The sequence below is a fragment of the Poecilia reticulata genome, linkage group LG3 (genome assembly GCF_000633615.1).
Source record: "Poecilia reticulata strain Guanapo linkage group LG3, Guppy_female_1.0+MT, whole genome shotgun sequence".
Lineage (NCBI taxonomy): Eukaryota > Metazoa > Chordata > Actinopteri > Cyprinodontiformes > Poeciliidae > Poecilia > Poecilia reticulata.
The window spans coordinates 36,687-43,000 of record NC_024333.1 but is presented as its reverse complement, the minus strand read 5'-3'; the positions used below and the strand labels follow the sequence as shown (position 1 = coordinate 43,000).

The 6,314-nt window shown below is 32.9% G+C and overlaps 1 long non-coding RNA gene across 2 annotated transcripts; it reads right to left on the bottom strand.

The window, feature by feature from the left end:
* Positions 1 to 1,481: 1,481 nt before the first annotated feature.
* Positions 1,482 to 2,272, bottom strand: LOC108166172 (uncharacterized). Of its 2 annotated transcripts, none has more exons than XR_001776437.1 (3): positions 2,230 to 2,272; positions 1,796 to 1,895; positions 1,482 to 1,652 (listed from the first exon to the last, which is right to left on the bottom strand). It is a non-coding gene; the product is annotated as an uncharacterized LOC108166172 (long non-coding RNA). The 2 variants fall into 2 exon arrangements; XR_001776436.1 differs by lacking the exon at positions 2,230 to 2,272 and adding an exon at positions 2,090 to 2,128.
* Positions 2,273 to 6,314: the final 4,042 nt, after the last annotated feature.

The window sequence follows — 6,314 nt, the reverse complement described above, 5'->3', positions numbered from 1 at the left end:
TATACTTTAGTATATTTCAAACATACTTACATTTGTGAAAGTACATTTTAAGTATACTAAGTATTAAGTGTACTATCTATAAATATCTGAAGTATACTAAAAGTTTACTTGTACCAATTTTGAAATTAGAACTTTAAACACACTTAAACATAATTGTACCAAAATACACTTTTAATAACTATATTAAATAAAAGTATACTTTAAGTGAACAAAATATATATTTGCCCAAGTGTAAATATACACTTGCTGACCTATATTTAAAATATATTTTGTGTATATTTTAAAATTTATGCTCAAAATAGAATTTTTTTTAAATTCATTTAACACTACTTTAAATTATTAATTTCAGTACGTTTTAAGTTACATCTCAGTGTAAATTTTAGGCTAATAAAGTATGCCTTTTTTAAATTTTATTTATTCAACCAGGTGAACCCCGTTGAGATCCAGATCTCATTTTCAAGAAGGACCTCGGCGGAAGTCTGCAACACACAGAAACCTGATTACAAAATAAAACTAAGTACATATAGGCATCTATAAAGTACTTTTCATGTAATTTAAGTACCTAAAAGTATGCCTTATTAGGTGCCTAATAATTTATTATTTTTGTTAAAATTGCAAAGAATAAAAAAAATTATAATCATGATGTGATGTAATGTTTAAGAAAGTACCTAACCCAATCCATTTTCAGATGTATGATGTAAGATCTATAATCAACGGCATTAGCTCCAGTTCACACTCCAGACTAGATGGAGGCGGTATTGCACACTTTCATTTTTTTTAAAAGAAGAAACGCCATAAAGAGAAGAAAAAACTTGAACGCAGGGAAGGTACACAGCAAATCCAGGAGGCCCAGATTAACAGTGTCAGATTTGATTTCAACAGTGTCAAATGGATCCACTAGAAAGTGTTAATTTAACTCTTTTTGGAGAGTTAGTACCTTAACTCTTATACTTTGACATTTGTGCATGTCAAATATCAAATCTGAAGTTAATAATTTAACACTAACACTAATTCAGTGTTAGATCTTAATATTAACTCTCACAGAGTACTTCTTTAACTTCTTAAGTCATTTGTAATTAATATTAAATAGGTACTTTATTTAATATAGTACTTTTAAAAATTCTTTGGAAAATAAACATTTAATAAAGATGCAATGATTTTCTCAAATGCATTTATTTCAAAATGTGCACCATAATTACAAAACATATTACAACGTGGAATAATGTGCATGTTTCACATGTCACTTTCATTCAGATATTGCTTATTAAAAGGTCTAACATATCAGCTGTGCAATACAAAATGCAGTATACTTAATACATTTTTCTTCAATACCATATGCATGAAATTGTTCAAAGTACAAGGTGGAGAAAGTAAAGCCTGTATCAATGCAATGAAGTTCATGTAATATGATAGAGCACATTTTCTTTTAACAGATTGCCAGATATGTACATTACATAACAGACCAACCTGATATTCAGATCCATCATTTTTTACCCAGTTTATGTTTCTGTTGATAAGAGACAGTTCCTCCCTGCACTCCACCAGAGAGATGTCCACTCATTAACAGACTGTCTTCGGGTTGTTGGGCTGTTTGTGAAGTTTGGCCAGAGACACCAACATGCTCCTCTACTGCATTAGACAGTCTTCAGTCTCTTGAGTAGGACAGCCAGTGTCGGATCATAACAAACAAAAAACATAACAATGAGAAATGGAACGAAGGAATACATTTTTACTACAACTCTAACAACAAGCCTCAATTACAGAAATGTAGAGTTTCAGAGATGTTAACACTTACATAATCATTTTTGGAGCTTGAATCTTCGAAGAATCCGTGGAGGGGTCGGGAAGGGGAGGTTAGGCTGACGACTGGCGATTCATCCTCAACCAGACTGGTTCTAATATATACAAAAAGGCAATAAAAGGATTAAAACATGCCGCAAAACGTATATAAAAAGACACAGCAGCGGGGATAACGCTCTCAACGTAAAAAGCCTTTTACATTTTTTCAAAGGAAAAAAAATTGATCAGAAAGGTTGATAAATCTGACCAATATGCATGTGAACGTTTCAACGTCATGAAAAAAACATACTCCAGATTAAGCTAAATATGCTAACACCGAGCCGTGTGGCGAACGTGACGTCTTCTTCTTCTTCTTCTCTTCTTCTTCTTCTTTTTTTTAATTTTTATTAAACAATTCGAGCTGTACAGAGTCACGTGGCATGTACATACATAAAGACCTTCTTCTTCTTCTTCTTCTTCTTCTTCTTCTTCTTCTTCTTCTTCTTCTTCTTCTTCTTCTTCTTCTTCTTCTTCTTCTATTATGGTGGATTGCAAGCAACTTTAAGGTGCATACCGCCACCTACTGTACACGAGTGTGTAGCAACATTTCTTTACATCTATTAAATTCTATTTATTAATATTGTATTTTTAAGAAAAATAAATAATGGTTTCCTTAATCTATAAATATCCATTATGTTTCCTTCATTTCCTAATATTCCTTTAAGACTCCATTCTTGAACTGTCCTTCCAACCATTCTTTTCAAATTCTCCCTTTCAGATTCATATGTTCTACAGTTCATTAATACATGTTCTACATTTTCTTTCTCTCCACATCCTTCACATTTATCATTACTTTTCTTCCCTAATAAATATAAGGTGTCATTTAAATAGGTGTGGCCTACTCTTAATCTGGTCATAATTATTTCTTCCCTTCTGTTTCTCTCATTAATATTTCTAATTAATACGGACTTTTGCCCTTTATATAATCTTCTCCCTTATCTTCATTCCACCTTTTTTGCCATTCTTCTATTTCTATATTTTTAATAAATGATTTCCCTTCCCCTTTCCCAAAAGGAATTATAATCGTCACTGTCATTTCTAATGCCCTTTTTGCTAATTTATCTGCTTTTTCATTTCCTTTAACCCCTTCATGAGCTGGTACCCAGCAGAACCAAACATCAATGCCACCTCTATATAATCTAAATAAACTATGCAGCGTTTCTAATACTAAATTTTTCCTATTATTTCCTTCTCCCTGAATACTTTCTAATACTGCTTTAGCGTCTGTACATATCACCACCCTGTCTGGTCGAACCTCCTCTACCCACTGTAAGCTTAATATAACTGCCATAATTTCTGCTGTGAAAACAGATAGGTGATCTGATAGTCTTTTGGAGATGTGAATTTCAAACTCTGTATAATTATTCCTATTCCCACACATCCTTTGAGATTTTTAGAACCATCTGAATAAATTTTGAGGTAGTTATAATATGATTTTCTTAAATATACGTCAGTCTTTACCCCTATTTCATTTAAATTCCAGTCGTTTTTCATTTTAAGAAGTCTCATGTCTACATTAACCTCAGGAAATAGCCATAGAGGAATAACACTAATTGGATTAATCTGAGCTATTTTCTTATCCTCTAATCCATACGTTTTGGTCAATTTACTTATCATCCATCCAAATCCATTATTCTGGAACTTTGTATATTCCCAACAGTTTTGTAATATAATTGACGTTACATTATCTTCTTCATTACTTCATTCTTCTCGTTTCCAGTGGAGTCTCTCCAGTCTCTATTAAAAGAGCATTAATAGGTGTCGTTTTCACAACTCCTGTACATATAGTAAAGTCCTACTCTGTAGTCTATCTATCTTTTGTAGTATTGTTTTAGCTGCTGCTCCATATATAAAACTGCCATAATCAATTATTGATCTCATAAGAGCCCTATGTATGTTTAATAATGACCCAGTTATTTCCAGCCACAGCCTTTAGTAAATTTACAACTTTCAAACATTTAGTTTCTAAGTTATCTATATGTGTTTTCCATGTATGGATATTTAAATTCTTTAACCCTTTCCAAAGGCTGTCCGTATAATGTTATTGTTCCTGTATCGATATTTCTTTTATTTGTAACAACCATAAAACAAGACGTGCTTGCTGATAATTTAAAACCCCATTCATACGACCATTTTTCCACTTTATTAATTGCCTTTTTAATTTTTTCTACTACATGTTTTACATTTTTTCCCTCATCCATATTACCCCATCATCTGCATACAATGCAGAATTTATACATTTATCAGTGTCAGAAAAAATGTCATTAATCATTATATTAAATAATATTGGGCTAATTGCACTACCTTGAGGTATCCCATTTTCCACATTAAACTCTTTTGAATAATCATTCCCAATCTTAACTCTTATTTTTCTACCCAGCAAAAAAATTGCTATCCAATTATATCTTTCCACTAATTCCCATCTGATTGATTTTTACAAGTAGTCCTTCTCTCAACAGTGAATCATATGCTTTTTCTATATCAAAAAATACTATAATCATTACCTCCTTCATTTTTAAAGCTTTTTCTATATCATTACATACTCTGGTTAGAGCATCCATTGTTGAACTCCCTGTTCTAAAGCCATACTGGTATCCATTCATTAGTTTCTTATGCTCAAGAATATATCCTAATCTACTGACTATTATTTTCTCCATCCATTTACTTAAATGAGAAGTTAAAGCTACTGGTCTATAGTTATTTGGACTAATAGGATCTTTCCCTGGTTTATTAAACGGAAGTATTATTGCCCTTTTCCAGCTATTTGGTATTAAACCTTCATTCCATATTTTATTAAATAATTGTAATATTAATTTCAATGTTACTTCTGGAATCTGTCGAAACATAGCATAACATAATTGATCCACTCCTGGAGCTGAGTATCCTGTCCCTTTAAGTACTGTTTTCATTTCTTTTATGGTTATATTCATGTCTAATGTTGACATGTATTTTTGACATTTTTCCAAAATATTTTTATAATTTCCAAGTTTTTATATTTTCTGCTGTCTATGAATGTCTGTAAGATGTTCACCACTGTGAACTGCAGCAAATGTCTCCCCTAATAAATCTGCCTTATCTTTATTTAAAACTAATATTTCCTGTCCTCGGACTAATGCTGGCATTTTAACTTCATTCCTTTTCCCTGTCATTTTCCTAAACATTGACCAAACGTTCTGCAATTTTATTTCTGAACCTATTGAGGAACAATATTCTCTCCATGTTTTCTTTTTAGCTTCTTTAATAATTTTGCDAGCCATTGCTCTTTTCTTTTTATATTCAATAAGGTTTTCGGTTGTTAAATTTTTCTGTAATATTTTAAATGCTTTGTTATGAACGTAACAATTGCTGTACTGCATTCATCATTCCACCAAGGAACTACTTTTTTCTTACCTTTAACTTTGATTTTTGGGATGCTAGAATTTTCAGCATTTAAAATGTGTTCTGTTATCTGTTTTGAACATTCTTCAATGTTACCTTTTAATGTAACCATATGGCTAGTTTTGTCACAATTGATTTTAAATTTTTGCCAATTAGCTTTTTTGAAGCACCATCTTGTTAGTATGAAATCTTACTACCTATTTATACTGTCATTAATCATTGTACTCACTGGAAAATGATCATTCCCTAATGTAGTCTCCCTGTTAATATCCCATTCACATGAACTAACAATTAGTTATTAATGTAACATCTAGACATGAAACTGTATTTTTATGTATATTTACTCTTATACATTTTCCATTATTAAGACAAACTAATGATCTTTCATCCATAATTTCTTCAGCTATGATACCATTATGGTCTGTCTTCTTGCCACCCCAAAGACTAGCTGTTCTCAACGTGGGAGGTACCGCCCCCCAGGGGGCGTTCAGAGGATGGCAGGGGGCGCTTGCGGACATTTTTACAAAAGGGGGGGCGCTTGGATGCCTTTGGGGGGCGTTTGGTCGAAGGTAAACTTTGCACCTTAAATGCACAACAATGCCAGTTTATACTTTAAGCAACTTGGTTAAACTGTATTGTGTAACATTAAACCATGCTTGGCTGCAACTGTATCAATGGCAGCTCTTCTATTCAGTGTTTGTTAGCTTCTGTTAGCTTCTTGGCGCAGCTATGTTCTCCTGCTACTGGTAGCTAAAATCACAATACCCTCACTGCGTATCCCTCTGAAAAATGAACCCATTTAAATAAAGAAATAAAGTAATCCCTCCATGGGTGATACCACGATAGAGAGCGTTCATTTTATAGCGTTAACACCGGAGCTGTAAGTGGTCCGGTATGAAAAGGGGGTGATTGACAGTGGCGGAGCCAGAGGGGGAGCCAGGGGGGCCAGTGTCATCTGATTAGCCCCCCCAGTGACCCTCCCCTGATGATTGACATGTAACAGCACCAGGTTATTCCTGTACATTATTTGGAATCATTCTAAGTCAACCTAATATCTAAAGAAGAAAAACAATAATAAATATATGAAAAGAAAATGT